At 41.5% G+C, this 25,839-nt stretch overlaps 1 long non-coding RNA gene across 1 annotated transcript in view; it reads left to right on the top strand.

The window, feature by feature from the left end:
* The window catches only part of LOC149454414 (uncharacterized), a 59,028-nt gene extending 36,283 nt beyond the window's left edge, over positions 1-22,745 (top strand). The window contains exon 4 of the long non-coding RNA XR_016314214.1: positions 22,635-22,745. This is a non-coding gene — a long non-coding RNA (uncharacterized LOC149454414). The remainder of the gene's footprint in view (positions 1-22,634) is intronic.
* Positions 22,746-25,839: the final 3,094 nt, after the last annotated feature.

The following is a 25,839-nucleotide window of genomic DNA, read 5'->3' as shown; positions in this document are numbered from 1 at the left end:
TCTAAAGACGCCCCTTATCTGCATAGGCAGTTCTTTTGGTAAAGGTGAACTGTGACTTTAAAATCTTATTTACAGCCAGTTGAGATTTGGATATTTTCTGATTCACCACTGATCTGATGGTTATTATTTTTCTTTCCTTTCCTTTTTTTTTTTTTAAAACAAAAGTATAAAAAAAAGAAAGATAATAACCATCAGATCAGTGGTGAATCAGAAAATATCCAAATTTCCAAACTTTTGTTTTCAAGAAATAAAAAATGAAGCCAATACTGCCTGGCACACAATGCAAATGAGCTAGCATTCTAGAATTTCAGTGGGTACAGATATACAGATCTCCCCCCCCCCCCCCACAGTTGATACCAGCCAAGATATTTGCCACAAGAGGGATGTAGAGGTTACAGTGTATTTACACTCCCATTGAGACTGGTAACCTCTGTTCACAGATGTAAACATACATATGTACGTGGCAGGGGGCATTAATACCAGCTTTACAAATATATGCGTCAGCTAACGCCACTGTTCTGTGCTATGAGTACCCTCACCGTGTACTGTCAGCACAGCAACTAAGCTCTCACTGACAGTGCCCATTACCACATACGATTGGAAGTTGGAGGGTAGGGCTTTGATCGTGTAACCCCTGAGCTCTCACCAACAGTTCCTGTTCAATTATTACATTCAAGAATCAATGGGTAGGGCTTTCAATCATGTGAGCCCTCAGCAGTGTCCGAGCTGTTACCGACAGCTCCTGGTCACCGCTTACATTCAAGAATCAGTGGGTAGAGTTTTCAATCATTTGACCCCTCAGCACAGTGTTCGAGCTGTCAACGACAGCTCCTGTTCACTGCTTAGAATCTGCAGTCAGTGGATAAGGCTTCTGATCATGTGACCCCTCAGTACAGCGACCGAGCTGTCACTGACAGCTCCTGGTCACTGCTTACAATCAAGAATCAGTGGATTGCGCTTCCAATCGTGACACCTCAGCACAGCGTCCAACTGTCACTGGCAGCTACTGGTCACTGCTTACAGCTAAGAATCAGTGGAAGGGCTTCCAATCATGTGACCCCTCAGCACAGTGTTCAAGCTGTCAGACAGCTCCTGGTCACTGCCTACAGTCAAGAGTCAATGGGTGACAGCTCGATCACTCAGCGCAGTGACCGAGCTGTCACTGACAGCTCCTGGTCACTGCCTACAGTCAAGACTCAATGGGTGACAGCTCGGTCACTCAGCACAGTGACCGAGCTGTCACTGACAGCTCCTGGTCACTGCTTATAATCAGCAGTCAGTAGATAAGGCATCTGATCGTGTGACCCCTCAGCACAGTGACCAAGCTGTCACTGATGGCTCCTAGACAATGCTTACAATCAACAGTCAGTGGGCAGGGCTTCTGATCATGTGACCTATCAGCAAAATGACCAAGCCATCATTGAGAGTAAGCGGTCACTGCTTATAACCAAGAGTCACAGGGTAGAGCTTAGGATAATGTGATTGCTCGGCAGAGTGACCAAGCTTTCACCAACAGCTCATGGTCACTGCTTACCTTCTTACTGACCTGCTGTAGTACATATACTGTGGACAGGCGGCTCGTACAAGCACTGTAATGTACCTGTATGTCGCGACTTTCTTCCAGGTTCATGGCCTGCATGCGATCCCGCCAGCTCTGTTGTGATTGAACACTTAGCAGGTCCCAGCCAATGTTGCATGGCCAGGCCCTGTGGGTCAGCTGTGTACAATCACAGCACAGAGCTCTGTGTTGACAAACAACACAAGGCTCTGTACAGAGGGAACAATCTTAGTGTTTCTTCTCCCTGCAGTGTAAAGTCAGGGCCTGGACTGTGCAAAGATAAAAGGGAGGGCCAGCATGACTGGGGCTTGCAGACGAGGCGGAGAATAGATTGGGGGGGAGTATATTCAGGAGGTGGGGGGTGGTTACTCACCTGATTGGTGTATTCGAGCTTGAGGGTGGGCTTGCCAGGATGAGGAGAGGGGTTGGGACTTGTCGGAGGTCAGTCGGATCTTGTGCCAGCACTGGTGTGGTTTCTCCCGCTATCCCTCCCTGGAGCTGTTTCGTTGTTTTGATTTGCTGTTTTGTTTTGTTTGCTTTAGTACAGTGCTTCTCAAATGGGGGGGCGCGAGGCTCCGTCAAGGGGGGTGCGTCGCCGTTCCCCCCCCCCTTCCGACAGAAGGGACACTAAGTACAGGGGTGGGGAGAGGGCTGCTGTCTCTTACCTGGCTCCCACGATGATCCATCCAGGAAGCGCTGCTCCTTCCGTCACTCCGGCCACTCCCTCACTCTTGCCGCTCGGCTCCGCCTCCTCACCGGTGATTGGCCGCCAGAACTGTAGCTCAGGAAAGGTACACAGGCGGCCAATCACGGGCGAGGAGGCGGAGCCGAACGGACCCGTGAAAATCGAGTGAGGGAAAAGCCGGTAAGTGTGCAGTGCAGAGGTGCTGCTGCAACCACATATGCTGGCTGCAGCAGCACCATACTGCAACAGGGGTCAGCAAGTGTCATTGGTGTCAGTGGGAGGAATAGTGCCGCATCATTGGTGTCACTGATACTAATGATGGGGCATTATTCCTCCCACTGACACCAACGATGGGGCACTATTCCTCCCACTGACACAAACGATGGGGCACTATTCCTCCCCCCCACTGACACCAACGATGGGGCACTATTCCTCTCCCCACTGACAGGGTACTATTCCTCCCCCTGACACCAATGTTGGGACACTATTCCTCCCACTGACACCAATGTTGGGACACTATTCCTCCCACTGACACCAATGATGGGGCGCTATTCCTCCCACTGACACCAATGGTGGGGCGCTATTCCTCCCACTGACACCAATGTTGGGACACTATTCCTCCCACTGACACCAATGATGGGACGCTATTCCTCCCACTGACACCAATGTTGGGACACTATTCCTCCCACTGACACCAATAATGAGGCACTATTCCTCCCACTGACACCAATGATGGGGCGCCAATGATTAGGTCCTAAGTAAATGTTGGTGATCGGTTTGAATTCATTATTATTTATTGATTTTATGTATTTTTTCAGTATCATATGGTTTGACATGTCCAATCAAAAAATGTTTATAGTTTAATTAAGGATTTAATTTTTTTTGAATTTCTAATGCACTTTAAATCTTTTCTGCTACAGTTAATAAAGCTATTCTTTGTTGTAAATTGATCCACGTTTCTTTCTTTTTTTATTCTCTTATACGTTAATAAGGATACAGTGTTATGCAGAGGTGTACTTATAACAATTTTATAGACAAATGATACTATTTACAGTCGCGCGGGGGGCGCAAAATGTTTTCTTCTTCCTAGGGGGGGCATGACAGAAAATAATTGAGATCGCTATGAGGTTGAGGACAATTTTGGCCATATATATATAATATATATTTTTAAAAAATATATTCTTCAGATTTTTTTTAACATATAAAAAAGTCATTTTAACATATATTTTTACATATATTTGTAAATTCATTCCAAAATTGTAGATTTTTATTTTTAAAGACATACAGTATATTTAAAATGTATATTTAAAAATATTTTTCATATATTTTGTAATAAAAACGCAACATGCAGTGTATATATATATATATATGTGTATTTATTGAAATACATTTTGAAATATATTGAATTTGGCCAAAATTGCAGCATTTCAAATATATGGCAATATATTTAGGAAGAATATTTTTAAAATATATTTCAAATATATTTTTCTTCCATGTGGGTTGGACTTTCCGTAATTTTAAAGGGTGCCTTGACTGAAAAAAAGGTTGAGAAACACTGCAATATACCATTTAAAGTGCTTTATTATATCTCTTTGATAGGCAGAAAAAAGAAATCCAGTGAGTTGATAGCTTAGTTTACTCTCTACCTTTGCCAAAAAAAAAAAAAGGGAATTGTTTTGTAGTCCTGTCCACTGCTCCTCCACAGATACAGTACACTGAGATAGCATTGTCACCCTAAGCCTGGAAGTGTGTTATTGGCAGGATCGTAAGGGGGAAAAAAAGCCATAGACAACGAAAAATAATCATTCAAGGGTATTACCCATTCTGTACTCTATCCATAATAAACAAAACCTTTTTTATTATATATAAATTCAAGCTCCATCTGCTGGAGAATACACACTATTCAATGCAGTATTTTATATTTAAATTTGTATTAAATAAAGAAAGATTAAATGTACAAAACCGCCACGTGATTCCTTTAAAAATACAAGTCTTACCCACAGTTGCAGAGGAGGTTGCCAACCACCCAGAGATTTATGGACTGTCAGTAAAAATTGCATTCCAACTGGGGCTGTCCATAAACTGCATAGAAAACAAATAATAAATATCTGTTACAAGTATTGTATTTTACTTGCTTGTATGTACAGGTGAAACTCGAAAAATTTTAATATGGTGCAAAAGTTCATTTATTTCAGTAATGCAACTTAAAAGGTGAAACTAATATATGAGATAGACTCATTACACGCAAAGCAAGATAGTTCAAGCCGTGATTTGTCATAATTGTGATGATTATGGCTTACAGCTCATGAAAACCCTAAATCCACAATCTCAGAAAATTAGAATATTGTGAAAAGGTGCAATATTCTAGGCTCAAAGTGTCCCACTCTAATCAGCTAATTAAGCCATAATACCTGCAAAGGGTTCCTGAGCCTTTAAATGGTCTCTCAGTCTGGTTCAGTAGGAATCACAATCATGGGAAAGACTGCTGACCTGACAGTTGTGCACAAAACCATCATTGACACCCTCCATAAGGAGGGAAAGCCTCAAAAGGTAATTGCAAAAGAAGTTGGATGTTCCCAAAGTGCTGTATCAAAGCACATTAGTAGAAAGTTATGTGGAAGGGAAAAGTGTGGAAGAAAAAGGTGCACAAGCAGCAGGGATGACAGCAACCTGGAGAGGATTGTCAGGAAAAGGCCATTCAAAAGTGTTGGGGACTTTCACAAGGAGTGGACTGAGGCTGGAGTCAGTGTATCAAGAGTTACCACACACAGACGGATCCTGGACATGGGCTTCAAATGTCGTATTCCTCTTGTCTAGCCGCTCCTGAACAACAAACAATGTCAGAAGCGTCTTACCTGGGCTAAAGAAAAACAGACCTGGTCTGTTGCTCAGTGGTCGAAAGTCCTCTTTTCTGATGAGAGCAACTTTTGCATCTCATTTGTAAACCATGGACCCAGAGTATGGAGGAAGAATGGAGAGGCACACACTGCAAGATGCTTGAAGTCCAGTGTGAAGTTTCCACAGTCTGTGTTGATTTGGGAAGCCATGTCATCTGCTGGTGTTGGTCCACTGTGCTTCATTAAGTCCAGGGTCAACGCAGCCGCCTACCAGGAGATTTTGGAGCACTTTATGCTTCCTTGCGCAGACAAGCTTTATGGGGATGCTGACTTCATTTTCCAGCAGGACTTTTCAGAGGTCCGATATTGTTCTATGTACAATCCTTGTTTTATTGATTGCATGTAATATTCAAATTTTCTGAGATTGTGAATTTGGGGTTTTCATGAGCTGTAAGCCATAATCATCACAAGTATGACAAATCACGGCTTGAACTATCTTGCTTTGCATGTAATGAGTCTCATATATTAGTTTCACCTTTTAAGTTGCATTACTGAAATAAATGAACTTTTGCACGATATTCTAATTTTTCGAGTTTCACCTGTATAAGCCAATTACAGTCTTCAAGTCACACATTCACTTGATATGTTCATAATGTTTTTTTGTTTGGCTCCCAAAGCTGGTTAGTTCTTTCCATGTTGTACAATATATATTACACTATACATTACATTATATATTATGCAAGCAATGATGTTATCACACCGTAAGTAACATTGTTGCAAACTAGGTAGGCTAAAAATTATCTTTATGGTCTAAAGTTGTAACATTGTTTGGATTGCAACCTTGGTTAGAAGGGAAATATAAAACAGTAAGCCCCGATTCACACTGATGCAGTGTGGAATTTGCATCATAATCGCACCCATTCATGCGAACCACTGCGGGTGTGTATGTTAAGTTAACAACACCCTGAAATCGGTTTGCAAAACGAGGTGCGATCGGCAGTATCGGATCACATGTGTGTGAATGCCCATGTGATCCGATTCTGGTGTGGACAAAAAAAAGGGTCTTGCACTATTTTGGTGTGGATGTGGTGCAATCTGAGCCATACAAAATGCGAGGCTCAAATTGCACCGCACAGAAATCGCATGTGATTTGCACAGGAATGCGTTGCGGTTCCTTTGGGAAGCACATATGATGTGCCGCACCGCATCAGTGTGAACCCAGGCTAAGGCTTGGTTCACACTGCCATGACTTGGGATTCGACTTGCAAGACCCCAAGTCGCATGCCATATGAATTCCTATGTTAGTCAGTGAGAGCTGTCTTAATTAGCACTACTGAAGTCGCTCCGAATTTAGAAAAGGTTCCTGTACTACTTCAGGGTGACTTCTATCTGACTTGTGCTCATAGACTTTCATGGAAATCACCTCCAATTCAAATCCTCCTCTATATTGATGTTTTTTGGATCCAACATTACAGGAAGATTACCCAGGCATTCCCTGGTAGTCGCCTCAAAGTCGCACTAAGTCACATCAAAGTAGTACTCTAGTGGCCAGGAAGTCACCTGTAAAAGTATATATATATAGGCGGCACAGTGGCTTAGTGGTTAACACGTTTGCCTTGTAGTAAATGGGTCATGGGTTTGATTCCCGACCATGGCGCCTCCTGCATGGAGTTTGCATGTTCTCCCTGTGCTTGCGTGGGTTTCCTCCGGGTACTCCGGTTTCTTCCCACACTCCAAAAACATTCTGGTAGGTTAATTGGCTCCTGTCTAAATTGTCCTAGTTTCTCCTGCATGGTAGGGGTTGGGGAAAGACCTGGCAACCTACCCTGTAAAAATAATTGCTAAGAGACTTCAAGGAAAAAGTCCCTTACGAGTGACAGTCCAGGCAATTGCCAAGGGTCAGATACGACTGAATGGATATATATATATATATACACACACACACTATATTGCCAAAAGTATTGGGCCTCCAAATCATGTGATTCAGGTGTTCCAATCACCTCCATGGCCACAGATGTATAAAACCAAGCACCTGGGCATGCAGACTGCTTCTACAAACGTTTGTGAAAGAATGGGCCGCTCTCAGGAGCTCAGTGACTCCAAGTGTGGTACCATGATAGGTTGTCACCTGTGCAATAAGTCCATCTGTGACATTTCCTTGCTACTAAATATTCAACAGCCAACTGTTAGTGGTATTATAACAAAGTGGAAGCAACTGGCAACAACAGCAACTTGACAGAGTGGGTTCAGTGCATGCTGAAGTGCACAGTGTGCAGAATTCACCAACTGTCTGCAGAGTCAATAGCTAAAGAACTCGAAACTTCATGAAGCCTTCAGATTAACACAACAAAAGTGCGTAGAGAGCTTCATGAAATGGGTTTCCATGGCCGAGCAGCTACATCCAAGTTTGGGATGGAGAAACTTGACTGGCCTGTACAGAGTCCTGACCTCACCCAATAGAACACCTTTGGGATGAATTAGAGCAGAGACTGTGATCCAGACCTTCTTGTTCAACATCAGTGCCTGACCTCACAAATGTGCTTCTGGAAGAATGGTCAAACATTCCCATAGACACCCTCCTAAACCTTGTGGACAGCCTTCCCAGAAGAGTTGAAGCTGTTATAGCTGCAAAGGGCGGGGCCAACTCAATATTGAACCTTACGGACTAAGACTGGGATGCCATTAAAGTTCATGTGTATGTAAAGGCAGGTGTCCCAATACTTTTGGCAATATTGTGTATCAAACAAATTTAGGCAGACTCAATGGACCACTTGGTCTTTTTCTGCTGTCACTCTATGTTCCTATGTCCTATGAGCTGAATTTCCTAGAAGGTAAACTATAGTTTTTCAAATGTTTTTTTCAGACATATAGAAATGATTGATCAGCTGAATGAAAATGTTTAGTAAACACATGTATCAGTGATCAGTGATATTTACACAGTATACTGTATATGGGGTATTGCTGCGGCTTTGTAGTACCATACAGTAGTGGTGCCTAATTGTTCCTATCTCTCAATTTAAGTGCACCAGTTGTGTCTGACGGATTGAAAAGACTGCAATGTCTACGTGTCTGACATGTAATTTCAGCAGATGTTAATCAGTGGGAATGGCAGACTATGGTAAGGTAGAAAACCACTAGAAGCAGAAACTAGAACTACCTGAAACATTAAAGTATATGTGAACCCTCACCTTGCAAAACAACCCATTCCGTTTAAAATAGAATTGAAAGGTAAACCATTTGTGTATACATTATAAGTGATCACATACCCTCTGTTCTCAGCTGCATAAGGAGCTTAGAGAGCTAGGGGAGGAGAAACAGCAGCACACTGGTCTTACCAGTGAATATCTGTGCAACAGGGGGAGGGAGTGTCAACACAAATCTGATTATTGAAGGAGAGCATAGCTAGAAAACTGACCACGCTGTGCTTGCATGCCTAGTGTGGTCAGTTTTACAAGAAAAGCAGAGGGACTGGCAGGAACACCAGGTATTTCACACAAAGGAAGCAATTCAAAGAGAACAGGATACTTTTTCATACCAGTACATGGTTCAGCAAGCACATATCAGAAATATGAATTATTGGGTTAATATATTCTTTAATGCATATTGAGTACTGAGTCGCAAGTGCACTAATACGGCTACAATCACCTCAAGCTTTAATGCATATAAAACTGAATGAGTACACATTTGTGTGTTGTGGTAACGAATGCACATTGTCGCATATTACCATGTATTGCATTAAGGCAGCCCAGTCATTTTGCAAAAAATGGATTTGACCCCTTTTCTGGAAAAGTGCATGATAGCAGGCTACTGTGTCTTGCTGTGCATTGCAGCCTTGTAAATTCCTGTGCACTGACCTGGTAAGCTGTGAACTACAAAACAGTTCCTCTCTATGTATTGGAGATGAGGATTAGAGAAAGGGTTAGTAGTCCAATTCAGGACTGCGGTCTAAAGTGACAACCATAGCTCCCCCCATAGATACAGTAGAGTGAGTGTAGCCACTCTAAGACAGGGAGTGTTTTATTTCCAGGCTTACCAGGTGAAAAAAAATGAAACCGGCTTGAACTAAAGGACACAAATGCAACCACCACATCTAAGGACTGATATGACAGTTTGGTGTGAATACTCTTCACCGGAAGTATGATACAGCAAGAATGAAGATATGTAGCTTGCTGTACCACACTTAGTGAACTTTGCTTAGCTGATCACCCTGTCAGTCACCTTCTGCTTGATTATCATCATCAGCTGCTCCAGCTGTTGTCAAACACCTGAACAGCAGATGCATTCAAATGGATGCAGCCACTCTTTGGCCACCAATTGTCAAAATATCATAGGCACACGGGGGCGGACTGACAACTCATTGGGCCCCCGAGCAATAGGGGATCATGAGGCCCCTTTGTCCTCACCAACACCAAAAAAGCCTATGAAAAAGCCAATAAAAGGTTTCAGGGGCATCTCATGGGGCCCCCTACTGACCACGGGCCCTCGGGCAATGCCCGAGTGCTCAAATGCTCAGTCCGCCCCTGGGCACACCACGATATTTATTAGACATGTGCAGAAAAAAACATAAGCTTTGTTTCGTTTATTCGTTTACAACCGGATTCAAATTTTCCCAATGGATTTGAAGTATTCTAAGAAGAAGTATTCCAATCTAAAATATGAAATCGATCTGAAATTGTGAAGAATAGCTGGTTCTATTGTATTTGAAATTTGAATTTCAGAAGATGGTTATATTCTATCTATTTTATTCTATTCTATTCAAATCTATTTTAGTTCTTTCTTTTCTATTCTATTCTATTTTTTATTCATTTATTTTCTATTGTATGCTATTCTTTTCCTGTATTTTCTATTCTATTTTATTTTATTATTTTCTATTCTGTTCTGTTTTATTCCTTTCGAAATTCGAATTTTGGAAGATGGCTATATTCAATCTATTCTATTTTATTCTAATGTTTTTTATTCTATTCTTTTATTTTCTATTCTGTTTTTTCGATTCCATTCTTTTTTTATTGTTTTCTGTTTTTTTCTATTCTATTCCTTTATTTTCTACTCTATTATTTTCTGTTCTGTTTTACTCTATTTTATTATGTTCTATTTTATTCCTTTATTTTCTATTCTATTTTATTCTATTCTTTTATTTTCTATTTTATTCTATTCCATTCTGTTTTACTCTATCCTTTTCTGTTTTATTCTATTCTGTTCTATTCTTTTAAAAATTTAAATTTTGGGAGGCGGCTATATTCTTTATATTCTGTTCTAGTTAAATCTATTCTATTTTTGTCTATTCCATGTTATTCCTTTATTTTTATTCTATTATTTTCTATTCTATTTTGTTTTATTCAAGGGGATTGATTTACTAAAGGCAAATATACTGTGCACTGCAAGTGCGGTTGCTTCAGAGCTTAGTAAAAGAGGTAAAGTTTCACATTGCAAAGAATACCCAAACGCATGCAAGGAAAATAAAAAACAGCATTTTTGCTTGCATGTGATTGGATGATAGAAATTAGCAGAGCTTACCCTCATTTTAGAGCTTTTCCTCGAATCTAGAGCAATTGCACTTGCAGAGCGCATACTATTTGCCTTTAGTAAATAAACCCCATAGTCTTTGAAGGAAATCAGCAATAGTCAACTATATGTTTCTAATTCAAATTTTTTTGGGAATTCAACCCGAATTTCAGAGGAAATTTTTGTTTAGTTATTTCGGATTCATTTAAATTCTTTGTTATTGTAATTTGGAAATTCAGATAAATTACATCTGAATCTTCGTAAAAAGAAAATTTCATCTGAATTTTGATTTGGAATGAAACGAACCGCACATGTCGAATATTCATCCATCCGTGCCTATTGACTGAATTAAAAAAAATCTATCAGTGTATGGCCAGCTTAGGTTTCTCCAAAAAATCCTTAGGGCACTTTAAGGTGAACAATATTATAGTAACTTATAATACATGAATATACACTACAATATCCTACGAATCTAAGGCATTGTTAGACACAGCAACGTTTGAATAATAATAATAATTAATATATAAATAGACAACACATCTACACATAATAATTGCAAAGTCACGGCACTGCCATAAAATAATGGGATCCTATGTACCGTATATGTCATTCAATGCAGTGCAAGGATCCATAAAGGGGGGTTGGGGAATTCTCCTAAACTTGACCTCATGCTTCGCAGATCTGCTTAAATAGCTCCCACTCTGCACAGAGGCCGATCAGTAGCTACAGTGCAGGAATTTGCAAACCACTAACCTAATATTTCCCTTCCGCATCCTGCACAAATCATCATAGGCCAAGCTCCTTGCCATAAATATAGACGGCCACACTCCATTAGCAGAGGGCTGTGTGGCACAAAGAAAAAGGCTTTCTTTCTTTTAGAGCAAGTAATTCTTCCCCCTGGAAATCTTGTAATGTTAGGTAACAGAGCGAAGGAACCGAGGTTACGGTTGGATATTGAACACGTGCGTGCATTGTGTGCATATTTCTGGAAAGCCCATTAAAGGGATACTAGCAAAAAAACAAAAAATACCATTTGAAGGTATAATGGAAAATGCCTTTTGTAAATCTTTTCTGTTTTCATGCATCCAGTCCTTGGTTGTATCAATGAAATGCCATATAGTCGCTGGTCTCTTGAAGCGCTACGAAATTCTTTAGGAGTCGTAACTCCGTTTCCTACCCGGAACCTGGACGCAACTTCCTAGTGAGAGATTGAACCACTTGTTGGCAGTTACCTCTTTCAAAGTGCACTGAAACCAACATGATGTTGAAGACACGACTCAACAAGTGGTTAAATATCTCAGGAGCAAACAGATTTAAAATATAACTGCAGGTTGGGCTCCCGGGTTAGGCTCCTTGAACTAAATCATGTTAGTCTGATCACTGCTCTGCCATTCATTCGGCCTCTGATTGGCTTAGGTGGAGATTGTGTACTTCTCCTCCTTGGCCAATCAGAGGAAGCCTATTCATTCATAAATTGCAAAGCCTTCTTCAAATGGCTGAGCAGAACTCAGCCTGGCTTGGTTTTGTTGCAAGAGCAGGAAATTAGGTTCCCATCCTGCTGCTGGAACACAGAGCTATACTATATGTAGATGATGCTCAGCAGTTTGGTCCAAATGAAGTTCCCTAAAACTTGGAGTTAGGCATTAATTGTCTGTGGAGCCCCTGCCATACTTCAGATGAGCTTAATTTTTTTATTTCCCTATATATGCCCATTTTTTGGTGCTTTCATAGACTACAATAGGATCAAGCTGAGGGATGATGGTATGACCAACGCTGGATAAAAGAGGAAGTAGCCAAAAGGGTAAATTACCTGGGTCACCTAAGGGCTACCACCAGAATTGTGTAAGCTGTGATTGAGAGCCCTTTCCACTATGGCCCACTTGGGCAGTTCCTTTCAGAGTAAGGATGCGATGCCACTCTGAGGAACTCATGAAGCAGAGATTGTAGAGGACATCGGCTGTGGTGGTTGCTGAGGTCTGCAAATATGAAGAAGGTTATTAAACCTTTCAAAACCCACTGAACTGGTAATATAAAGAACGTGTATTTTTTCTTACACTACCACTGCTCCAATTTGCAAATGACTGCCAGTGTTAGTGTATACAGCATATTTTTCCACTTCCACTGCACTGGAGCACTTCTCCACTGGCAGCCACAGCACCCAAAATTTCTCCACTGGCCACCACTACACCCAACACTGACCTACTGACTTCCACTGCACACAACACTTCTCCACTGGCCACCACTGTACCCAACACTTCTCTACTGACCAGCATTGCACCCAACACTTCTCCACTGACGTCCATTGCAACCAACACCTCTCCAGTGGCCACCACTGCACCCAACACTTCCCCACTGGCTGCCACTGCACCCAACACTTCTCTACTGACTTCCACTGCACCTGTGCACTTCTCCACTGGCCAACACTGCACCCATGCACTTCCCCACTGGCCACAACTGCACCCATGCACTTCTTCACTTGTTTGGTCATTGGCTTTAAAATGTTCAGGCCACTGACCTGGGATAAGCATGCATATCAGGAATTGTAACTTCACTCTGACTTTCTAATCTGCATGCTTTTTCCAGATCAGTGACTGAGAAAGTGTTGAAGTTCAAAAAGTAATAGAAGGAGGTCAGCAATGGCAGCTACCATATTTCAGTACATTCCCTTACCATTTATTTTTCTGAATATGACTGTATGTTTGTGCACTGACCCCTTCCACTATATCATGCTGATTGATATTACAGCTAATGCAGGGACAGCTGCCATTGTATTGAAGAAGCATGTTTTTTTCCCTGGTTCAGCTCTCCTAAGCTATAATATGTTGATAAACTTGAGTAGGCTCTCAGGAAAGAAGTTTAAATATATGCACTACATATGGCTTAAAATTATGTTTTTTTTAAACAATGCCTATTCCTAAATAGGGTCATTATGTTAATAGGTAAATGGTGCATACTGGAATTCTTCTATACAGATAAATTCAATATGCTTTATTAAGTTCAAGACTAAAAATTACATATAGAAACTTTTTATCCTCTGTAGCTATATGCTCTGGTGGCTATCTCATACTTCACCACCACCCCCATCCCCCCATGAGCAGTTACAGAGCCAGAACTGCTGTGTTATGTAGCCACCACCTCTCACACCTTGCTGCTTTTCTGTGTGAGCAGAGCAGGCTGTATTCATCTCACTCCTCACTTCCCTGCTATTTGGGTGAGCAGAGTGGACTGTGTGTGAAATATCCCACTGGCTCCTGCCCCCCTTCCTCCTTGCAGAAGAAGATCTGAGCCAATCAGCAACGTGAGGACTTGCTATGCAGTGGCTGTCATGGATTCTGTGAAATGTATTTCTGAAAGGGGCACAGTGCAATGCAAGTGAAGGGATGCTGATGGATCTGTGAACTTAACTAACACAGCTCAGAAATGGGAGTTCTTCAAAAAGACTGTATGTGAACACACTGCAAAATATATTCCCATGGGCAACAAGTTTAAAAGGCTAAAAATCAAACCTATGTGGCTTACGGCCAAAGTTAAAAAGGCTATAGATAATAAGAAAAGAGCTTTTATTCAATATAAAAATGAAGGAACGCTATCATCATCTAAACATTACAAAGAATGTAACAGAATATGCAAAAAGGAAATAAAGGCCGCAAAAATTGAAAATGAGCGACAGATTGCAAAAGACATCAGGACCAACCCAAAAAAATTCTTCAAATATATTAATAGTAAAAAGGTCCGATCCGAGCATGTAGGCCCTTTACAAAATAATCTAGAGTGGGTGACTGGGGGTGAAGAGAAGGCAAATTTATTTAATACCTTCTTCAGCTCTGTGTATACAAAGGAGTATGGGGGAGCTCTTGTCCATAATGGGCATGGTATTGACACAGCTCCAGATGATCCACAATGGCTCACAATTGATATGATCCAAAAATATTTAGACAGTATTAAGGTAAATAAAGCACCTGGACCGGATGGCATACACCCACGGGTCCTTAAAGAATTGAGCTCTGTCATTTCAAAGCCATTTTTTCTAATTTTTAGGGACTCTTTAATAACTGGCATAGTACCACTGGATTGGCGTAAGGCCAATGTGGTGCCAATATTTAAAAAGGGGTCAAAATCTTTACCAAGTAAATATAGACCTGTTAGTTTAACTTCTATAGTTGGGAAGATACTGGAGAGTTTAATAAAAGACCACATAGATGAGTTATTGCTGGAAAAAATATTTTAAGCAACAGACTGCATGGATTCATGAAAGACAGAAGTTGTCAAACAAATCTGTTTTTTTTTTTATGAGGGGGTGAGCAAAACCTGGGACAGAGGGGTGGCGGTGGACATGACATACTTGGACAGAGGGGTGGCAATGGACGTGTTATACTTGGAAGGAGAAGTGGCGGTGGACGTGGTATACTTGGTTTTTGCAAAAGCGTTTGACACAGTTCCCCACACACGGCTGGCTAATGTGTAAGGTAAAGTCCACGGGCTTGGAAAAATCTGTATGTAAATGGATAGAAAACTGGCTAAAAGATCGTATTCAGAGAGTAGTGGTTAATGATTTATACTCTGAATGGTCTGGGGTCATCAGTGGTGTACCCCAAGGTTCAGTGTTGGGACCCTTACTTTTTAATATATTTATAAACAATATAGGGTCTGGGATTAAAAATCCAATTTTAGTCTTTGCAGATGACACCAAGCTGTGCAGTGGAATAATGTCCTTACAGGATATCTTCAACTTACAAGCCGACCTCAATGCACTGTTTAGTTGGGCAACTATGTGGCAAATGAGGTTTAATGTTGATAAATGTAAGGTTATGCACTTGGGGGCTAAGAATATGCATGCATCATACATACTAGGGGGAGTACAACTTGGGGAATCAATGGTGGAGAAGGATCTGGGGGTTCTGGTAGATCACAAGCTTATTAATGGCATGCAATGCCAAGCTGCGGTTTCTAAAGTGAGCAAAATCCTCTCTTGTATTAAAAGAGGTATAGACTCCAGAGAGAGAGAGATATAATTTACCCCTGTACAAATCATTAGTAAGACCTCATCTGGAATATACAGTTCAGTTTTGGGCACCAATTCACAAAAAGAACATTTGGGAACTTGAGAAAGTACAGAGAAGGGCAACCAAACTGATACGAGGCATGGAGGAGCTCAGCTATGAGGAAAGATTAGAGGAACTGAATGTATTCTCTCTTGAGAAGAGGAGATTAAGGGGATATATGATCAACATGTATAAATACATCAGTGGTTCATATAGTGAACTCGGTGTAGAGCTATTCACCCTGAGGTCAACACAGAGGACAAGGGGGCACTCTTTGCGTCTGGAGGAAAAAAAAAAATTATTTTCAAACGTGGAAAGGTTTCTTCACAGTGAGAGCTGTGAAAATGTGGAATAGACTCCCTCAAGAGTTGGTTCTGGCCAGCTCATTGGATTGCTTCAAAAAAGGCCTGGATTCTTTCTTAGATACACAGAATATAACTGGATACTGACATTTATAGGTAAAGTTGATCCAGTGAATATCCGATTGCCTCTCGGGGGTTCAGGAAGGAATTATTTTTCCCAGCAGGTGCAAAATGGATCATGCTTTTCTGGGGGGGGGGGGGGGGTTCCTTCCTCTGGATCAACTGTGGGTATAGGATTATAACTTTTTTCTTCTATGGTTGAACTGGATGGACTTTTGTCTTTTTTCAGCTGGACGAACTATGTAACTATGTATTCTCTGCACATCAGTGATAGGATTTTCTGGCCAATTCTGGGGAGGTCTTTTGTGTGAGGAAGCCAAGATGTTCAGATGTGTGGCCTTGGCTGGGACTGTGCCGAGACCAGGATGCCATCTCAGAGCGGTGCAGGGACAAGAGAGTGTTGACCTGTTGACTTTGTTGAGCTTGGACAAAGATCTGGTGTCCTTTTTGAGTCCATATGTTCAGCTGTGTGAGCTGCAGAGAGATTGTTTGCTGAGCTGGGACTGGAGCTGGGAGGACCTCTTGCCATGAGAGTCTACAGTATGGGAGAGCCTTCTGAGGACCTGTTCAAGAGGACTGAGTCACCGGGTCCTGGATATCTGAGGTGAGGACAACAAACCTTCAAGTGATCTGCACCAGATTCCTATGTACCAGAATGAGTGAGCTGAACCATCTGTGCTTGTCTCAAAACTGACACAGTTAGAATGATATTAAAGGTTTTTAGATTTTTAAAATGACGAACATGTTATACATGTTATACTTACCTGCTCTGTGCAATGGTTTTGCACAGAGCAGCCCCGATTCTCTTCTTCTCGGGTCTCCAGCCAGCTCCTTCCCCGTGACCAGTGCCCCCAGTAGCAAGCCACTTACTATGGAGGCACTGTTGCCTCCATAAGACACTTGGAGCCATGGCTCGGCCCCGCCCCCTGCTCTCTCGTTGACTCACTGGCTGTGAATGACAGCAGTGGAAGCCTGCTGGCTCAGCTAGTGAGGAGAAGGAGTCCCAGGACAACCATGGCTCTCGTGCACATCGCTGGATTGAGATCTGGCTCAGGTGAGTATTATGGGGTCTGTGGGGGGAGCAGCACATAGAAGGTTTTTTACCTTCATGCATAAAATTCATAAAGGTAAAAATCATTTTGCCTTTACAACCACTTTAATGCAATACAGACTTCTCCTTATTAGCAGCCCATCAGCCATCCATTGCACACTCTTAAAGAGACAACTTCACATGCACCACCTTACAGAAGAGCCCCAATAATAGCCATTGACAATAAGGCACCAGGTACTTTGCAGTCTCCTCCAGGGAGATGCTGTTTGCATCAATTTTAGTTTGGTTTAGCATCACAACAGTTCATGTGATTGCCATTGTAAAGGTCAATGTTCACATTATCTAGCACAGTATCTTTAAACATGTTCAAATTGCCTGTTCATGGTTTCATGCGTTGTTTAACTGCAATGCCATATTACAAGAGTCGTGGCAGAACAGAGAAGCCATCATATTCAGCGGCTTCTGCGAGGGTAAGCGCAACATCTCTAACCACGTAACTATGAATAATTGCAGTAAAGTACGATGCCTGTGAGGTAAATGAAACAGAATAGATGTAAGCTGGAAAGGCAGTGGAGAAAGACAAACTAAATAGGCCAAAAATCCCTAAATCAACATTTTAAGGATTAGCAGATCATTATTTCACAACAAAAAAATCAGATTACCTATCACATGAAATTGCAACAGCAATTAACAGACCTGCTTAACTTTTCCACGTTGTGGAATATTGTGTAATCTAAGCTGCCTGAAGCTGAGTCTGAACCTCTTGCAGAAAGGATGTGAGGAGTTTGTTCATTACTTTACCAACAAAGTCTCATCAATCACAGATGGAATTAAGTTTAAAAATTCAGCAGACCTCCCAGGGCCCAATAGTGCAGACTCCACATCAATAAGCCATTGGTCAACATTTGATAATTCTGCTGCTAAAGACACTCTGCTAATCATGAAAGGGCTCTGTCCAATCATGTGTGACCTTGAACCAGGTCCAACAGGCCCACTCTTAGTATGCATTAGCCACATTAGGCTAGCGGGCCAAAACATTGTACAGTGCTCTCCTAATGCAGGGATCTTCCCACACCAACTTTAGGAAGCCATTATCAGGCTATTGCTAATATTGCTTTCCTTGGATTCTGAGATCTTGGAAAACTGCAGACCAGTGTCAAAGCTCCCATTTTTAGGAAAGGTGATTGGAAAGGTCAATGCTAACAGGTTGGAAGCCAGGATGTCAAATAATAAAATCTTTGACAAGTTTCAATATGGTTTCAGAAAAAACAGTACATAAACAGCACTTCTCCACCCATTGAATGATTTACAAATGGCTAGAGACAAGGGAGAATGTTCAATCCTTATCCTCCTTTTTCTTTCTACTGCATTTGACACTGAACCAAAGCCTTTTACTACATCTCTTAAAGCTGTATCATGGTCTAGAGGGTACATTGGTTAACAGGGTCAAATGCAACTTGGTAGGGAGATCATAAAAAGTCACAACAGGGATACACCCATCCTAGTCACTTCTATTACTTTACAAGTTTCCATAGGGCTCCATTCTCTTTTCAGGCCATGTGCACAGCCTGAGTATGATCCTGGATACTGAACTATGCAACCTGTATCAGCTGCCCTCTGATCATCTTTCCACCATCTCAGAGATACTGGAAGAATCAAACATCTGATTCCAGCATGCCAAATTTAATCCATGCTTTTGTACCATCCAGATTGGATTACAACAACTCTCTCTACTATGAACTGCATTGTTTTCAGATGTTATCAAATGCAGCCAGCTACTTACCCACCAACACAGTCACTCCCTACACTGGCTTCAAATTAAATTGATGATATCCTTTAAAATTGGCCTACTTACCTATAAAGCCCTAAACAACTTGGGCCTGATTATCCGTACCCCCACACAATCCCTCCAAGCTATAAAAGAAAAGGGAAATTAGAAGCACCTAGAGTAATTGAAAGTCCTTTTCTGACTTGTGCATCATGCAGCACCCACAATATGGAATTCACTGCCATCTAGGAAGTACCTTCTCAGAATGTTGTTAATAACAGACTCAAGACAAATCTATTCAACAAGGCTTATAGTAACTCCTGAAAAATGCTTGTCAAAGATCCCAAAACGATCAATATATTATTTTTATTACATAGGAATGTTTCATATTTACCATTTGCATTTAGCAGGGAGCTGGCGCCTATAAATATCAACAGCCTGAAACTTAAAGAGTAACTCAACTTTGAGAAAAAAAATACCCCCTCTGGGTGATCTATGAACACTGCAAAGGTTTTAAAAAACTTTGTTGCAGAGTCCTGCCTGTTTATTCTCTGTTAGATCATGTCTTGGGCGGGACCGATTCTTAATGGCAGTGACTTTTTCATTTTTCATTTCCAATCATTTTTATTGACAAAATTTAAAGGATACATACAAAACAATTCCAACTGAGTGGAAAATCCATAATCAAACATAAAAGCAGCCATCATGAACATTCAAACAGTGAAAACATATAAAGAGGTGTTGCTACGATCCCCTCTACCCAGATAGTGACATATCCCCAACTCGTCAGACCATTTCCAAAATAGCAAATCCTCGGGTTATAGAACAACACATTTGAAAGAGATAGAAAATTAAAGAGAGGATAGAAAAGATTGTGTAGAATATTCTGTGAGATTAGAGAGCTCAATACCAAAGTTCCAGGAACATTTACAGACTAGGTATTTCCAGAAAGATAGGTGATCGGTTCCCAAATCTTTTCAAACTGAAGCAATTTATCATTAAGTATAGCCGAGAGTTTCTCGTTGACCATTATCCAGGAGCGTTTGGTCTTAATTATATTAGACGATATAGTTGAAGATTTCCACGACCAAGCTATCGCAATACATGCTGCTAATAGCACAAAAGAGATCAACCTGCCCACGTGGATTGGCCCAATAGAGGGTTTTTTTTTTTAAGTTTTGTGTCTGTCAAAGAATTTAGAAAATTGTCCACACGGAGAGAAAATCTGTGGACTCTTGGGCATTCCCACCAGATATGTAGAAACAAACCCTCTTGGCTGCATCCTCAAAAGCAGCGTGGTGAGGCTCCTGGTGTAAGAGGCTAGCCTTGCCGGGACCATGTACCATCTAAATAAAACTTTATATTTGACTTTGTCATTTTTGATAGTTGATGCACATGCAGTGTTCTAATGAAGAAAGTGGTAGGGTCTGCATTCCTGTGAACTGGACGGTTGGAGGCTAAGATCAGTGCTTCTGCTGATCGCAACTGCCAGTGAATATTAACTATACTAAGACTCCAGGAACGCCCCTGCAGCCTATTGAAACTACAATACTTCTGCCACAGTGGCAGCCTGTACTTGTTTATTCGGAAATATCCAAGGGGGGAAAAGGGGGTAGGAAGCTGAAACATGTTATATATTCCACCCTAAATATGGGTGGAATATGTAACATGTTTCAAAGGTGAACTTAACCTTTAACCGTAGCAGAGAAAAATCAGTTCTCCTGTTTTACCAGAGAGAGAAGTGCTGTGTGGCAGAGCTGTGTATATGTCAGGACTGACTGGACAGAAACATAAATCATTTGGCAGGAAGAGTGTTTCCCTTACATATATTTTTATCTTCGCAATTAGCTGTATAGCTTTAATAGACTTGCCTGCCAGACTTCACACCATTGTTAAAATTCTCCTTTACCTATTTTTTCTAGTTTCTGGCAAAACTCAAGTTCAGGCATGTATCAGGAAGGGGGCATTTGGCGTGTACAACAAAGCGATCGCAAACTCGGAAATTGGGGTTATGATTTTAATGATAAATCAGTGCATGACACTAAACGAAGGATTGGCTATACAGAAGAAGAAGACTTTTTCCAAGCAGGCCCTGGCCATTATAACTGCTCAAAAACAGCTTTTCCTTTTTTTGACCAAACTGTCCCATTGATAACTTTTTCCCAAGCTCAAGAAACAGATCCGGTTGGATGACGGGTTCTGATATAACACCATGTACAAAGACTCACGTGTTTTTTTTGTTTTGTTTTGTTTTTTTACAATGCAACCTAGGAGAATCTATTACAGTCCTTCTAATTAATCTGAGTGCCTTGTTAGCGATCGCTCCCCTGCCTCTGGCTGCAGCCGTTCTCCCTTCCCAGAGAATAGGCCATTCATGGAGCAAGCAGTAATGAGAATGACCACTGGCGGCAGGCTTCATTCTAAAGACATTACATGCTTCAGCTGAGAAAGCCACAGAACCATTTGGCTGAGCCAGGGCTGTGATCTTGTAAACAATTCTCTGAGAGTGAAGTCTCCAGACTAGCTGGAAGGGAGTGAATGAGTGTCAGGGAAGTGTGATGGCGATGAAAGGGAAAAATAGAGTGTCCTCATTGTCTTCAGGGATTAATATAAAAAAAATTAAACCTCTTAAAGTAAAACGCCAACTATTTAAACAATATGCTCATATATTTTTTATATATATATATATATATATATATATATATATAGTATCTATTTTATGTTTATATAATTTTTTGCAGATATAAGTGTGTGTTTCTTGTGTGAATTTCATCAGGAAACAGAATCAGATTTACTGTGACTTTGAAGAAATGATTGAATTGAGTTTAAAGCACATGCAGTATATTCCTTATTAGCCACCAAGGATTCAAATCCACTTTATGTACAGCAAATACCTTTGCAAACCCAAATATTACCGTGTAAATGTAGCTGTGACATCATCACTGTCCTGTACATAGCCTGTGCAGAGAGTTGAGCTGTATGAGGAACCCAACAGGCTCCACCCACTACAGGCTGTCTGCAGGAACTACAGGAGAGGGCGGAGACAAGACCAGTCACTCTAAAAAAGAGTCACATCAGTGACAGGTCTTTCTTACAGGAAGCTCCTGCACATAGGGAAAGTTTCACACTGAATTACTGCACAGTTCTGAAAGAAATACACAAAGCACATAGAGTTTCAAGAATACACATTCCTTTTATTTTTACTCTATATTTTTCTATCCCGGAGTTCAGTTTTAAAGCCCAGTTCCAGTTTGGGCACTGAATCAAAATGTGGATCCCCCCAGCAGGGCAAAAAACATGAAGAAGAAAGAAAGAGAAGACTTTGACTGCCATACTCACCTGATCTCTGGCTCCATCTCCAACTCACTGGAGATAAGTTTCCAGTCCTCTCTCAGAGTTCTTCTCTGAGGAAGGGGTCACGTCTCCTGAAACACGTCATCTGGTATTATGGCATCCACATGAACCAGAGGAGTTCCATCGATTGGTAGGCCTTTTGGTTCCTGGGTTACTTGGTGTTATCATTATTTCTTTACTTTATATATTTATTTTTTATATCTTGTAATAAAGTGCTGTGGATAATGAACTGGCATTTTTGCCCTTTGCTTCATTCTGTTTGTGCAGTTACAAGATTTCCCAATCTTAAGAGGGCTGCATCATCTTTATTATCCAGTCCGGTTTGTGCATTGGCATTTTCCATCTGATGAGCTTTGTTCAGCTTCTCTAGAAGTTCTTAGCGCTACAGTGTCAAGTTGCTACTTCTTTATAATAGGCCTTGATGACGTCAGAGGACCGAAGACTGACGAAGTTTAGGGGAGAAGAATCTGCGAGGACTAGTTTATCAGTGCAGAAGAGCCTCCAGGAGTGGAGAATCGGGTAAGAAATAATGATTTTTACGGTCCACTAGACATAAATATGATCAGCTTTAACATGCATATTTGCTAATGTTTTGGTATTTCTTTTATTTCTTTTATTGTACTTACATGTGAAATATGCCTTGGTTGCTAGTCCTTTTAATGCGAATAGTCAGTCCCCCCAAAAAAACTGGCACTCCCCTTTTGACAACGTACAGTACGTAGTACGAAACACGTTGAGGAGCCGCACTCCGTGACGTCATGCCGCCGGATCATGGAGGTCAGGCGGCCATCTTTAGATTCCAGCTGCTCAGTTGTTTATGTCAGCAATATGTGCTAACTATATGCTATCCCAATGGATGATGACATGTTTCTTTTTCAATAAATTATCCTAATATTACTACACTATGGGCACCCTTCTTTCTGGCTCTGCACTGAGCTATTAACTTTACAGAATCTCGGGTGACATAAGCAGTGCCAGTATCCAGAGGAGGGATATCCATACCAGGCTCCACATCCATCCCACCTTAAAGGGGACCTCTGGCAGATTTCATCATATTGTTTATACTGCACATTTTAAATGCGTATCTGGTGAGTGTGCATCTTTACCACCTTCCGCACTTCACCGAATCATCTTTTATATGGGATATTGGAATATTGGAACGCTGTATTCCTCACTTCAGGATAAGATACTCCACTTCTAAGGACTATTTGCACATTTTTTTTGGGACATTCACTTATTATTTATTTATTGTAATCACACACCAGTCCACTTCAGAGTATTTATTAATTATTCATCAGTTGTGTATTTAACTTTATGATTTCATACCACTGCACTTTTATTATTACTCATGATATTTTGAAGCTCATTGGTTCCTTTTATAGTGCATTTAGCTGCTATATTATTTTGAAGTGCTCGCTGAGTCTCTATATATAGGTCCCTGCAATAGAACAGATATTATGCTTACCTCTCCGACATCTCATATTTCCTTACTTCCCTCCATTCCAGCATTATCTTGAGTCAGACATAGTTACATAGTCTGGCTAAAAAAAGACAAAAGTCCATCCAGTTCAACCATTAAAAATAAAAAAAAAAGTTATAATCCTATACCCACTATTCATCATTCTTCGCTTCCAGGAGTGTTGTATGCCTGCGCCCCAGCTGTGTGCTGTGGTTCCTTCCTCTGACTCCCAACATTACTACAGGACAAGCAGTGAGATGGAAGGTGAAAGGATGGAGCCACAGCATGCAGTAGTGGACACAGCCATCTGACACTCCTGGTAGTGTTCAATATTGAAGCTGCAGCGCTTTAAATGAGGAAAGGCAAAAAACACAGGCTACCAGAGAAGTCAGTATGAGAACTCTTCTATTGCAGGGACCTGTCACTGAGATTTTTTTAAAGAATATACAGGTTCTCTTTAAGGACACACACATAAAGTATGCCTAATATATGCTTTCAAAGGTCTACTTTAGTCTCTTTGCTATTTTCCAAATTACAACTCCTTCAAAGGAACATAGCTTATTTAATCGTCTAAATACTTTGAATAATTTCCCGTAAAAATGTTGCATAAACACATAAATCTAAAGTGATTATGTGATTTTTTGAAATTTTTATTTTGTTACTGACAGTTCCATTTGTGGTTAGTGTCACTGTCCTGCCAAGTCACAGTCCTCTTGGTGAACTTGCAGAGCTAGGTCAGGAGCCAGTCATAAAACAGAGGACCTGTCAGCTCCACACAGCTACCCTTTAAAGCAAAATTAAGGCTCAATTCACAAAGCTTTAACACATCTTTATAAATTGAAAATTTCATTGAATAAGTGTCACATTTTGGAAAAGGACGATCCTTATCATGGTGTGTCAGTTGAATGTTAGTTATGTCATATTACCTGCAGGCAGATGCTTCAGCTAAAAATCATCTTACTGTGCCTCCTTCACAGCCACTGGATCCTGCAATGCATTCTGTGAATGGGTTGAGGAGATCCTGTCATTCGGCTGCGCCTCCATTCACATAACACGATACATTGTGGGAGTCGAATAATAAGACTTTTGTGAATGGTGGTGTAGCACTACCTCCTTAGGAGTTACTAGAAGATTTGGGTCCCCCTAAAGTCCTGCACAGCCAGGCAACATGCATCTTCACACAGACTTGCATCTGGAGTCATACATTTTGAGCTTTTGTTTTATTTTATTTAGGGGATTTTAACTGGGATAGGGTTAGGGCTGTACAGGATGTCCAAGGGAACTGATGAACTGAAGACAACTTTCTGGAACTATTTACAAGCCTTCACTGCAACACAATCTCTGTTGGAGAGCTAGCCAGCATCTCCTTAATGTACCACCCCAGACCCTAGATGAACTCCACTTCTGCACCCAGTAATCTAGAGGTATCCCTGAACAGGGGATCTCATTCCTGTCACTTTAAGAGATAGACAGTCACTGACAGGTGGCGAATCTGGTTTCCTACCAGAGTGCTTCTTCCCCTATCTACCCAGGGGGTGCAGGGGCTGGTGGATTGGTGATTGCTGCCAGGCCTATCAGCTGTGCCGCTTCTCCCCGGCCATACAGGTGGTCCTCGCTTTAGGGGCCAGTTGAAGCTGTGAGCTTTCTTCCAGCTCCAGGCCTACAGGTAGGCTCCATTCCACTGGGCCTCCTCGCACCCTCTTGCCTTCAGCCTCATATTTTCTTCACTATCTGCCACCTGAACTCTCCTGCAACTGAGGAGGCTCCAACACTTTTAAGTCCCCAGTCCCTTGCCAAGACTCTTGTTGGGGATTGGCTAGGATCTCTCAAGAGTGCAAGCCAGCCACTCCTCAGATCCACCCACTGCCTATAGGCCTTTCTTCAAAGCTCTAGAGCAGGGGGAAATTCCAGAGGGGCTGGCCTTCAGAGCCTCTCAGCTCCTGACCACAATTTTACCTTCTGGCTATTACACCCAGGCTGCTACCCTCCTCTCTATCAATCAGGACTCTAGCTCCCCCTATCTAACTAGGAGGGCGCTACAGTGGAAAGGGAAGAAGGGGCGGGTGGGTGGTGTGAGAAGACAGCCACTTAGGGCAGTGTCTGGCGGCTGGGAAGTAAATGATTTTTACCAAAAGTAACCAGCTGCAGATAATGGGAGACA

Source organism: Staurois parvus, unplaced genomic scaffold, assembly GCF_062004578.1.
Source record: "Staurois parvus isolate SC_StPar_1 unplaced genomic scaffold, SC_StPar_1.0 ptg000430l, whole genome shotgun sequence".
Lineage (NCBI taxonomy): Eukaryota > Metazoa > Chordata > Amphibia > Anura > Ranidae > Staurois > Staurois parvus.
Note: the sequence above shows the minus strand (reverse complement) of the source record. Positions and strands in the feature narration are given on the sequence as shown.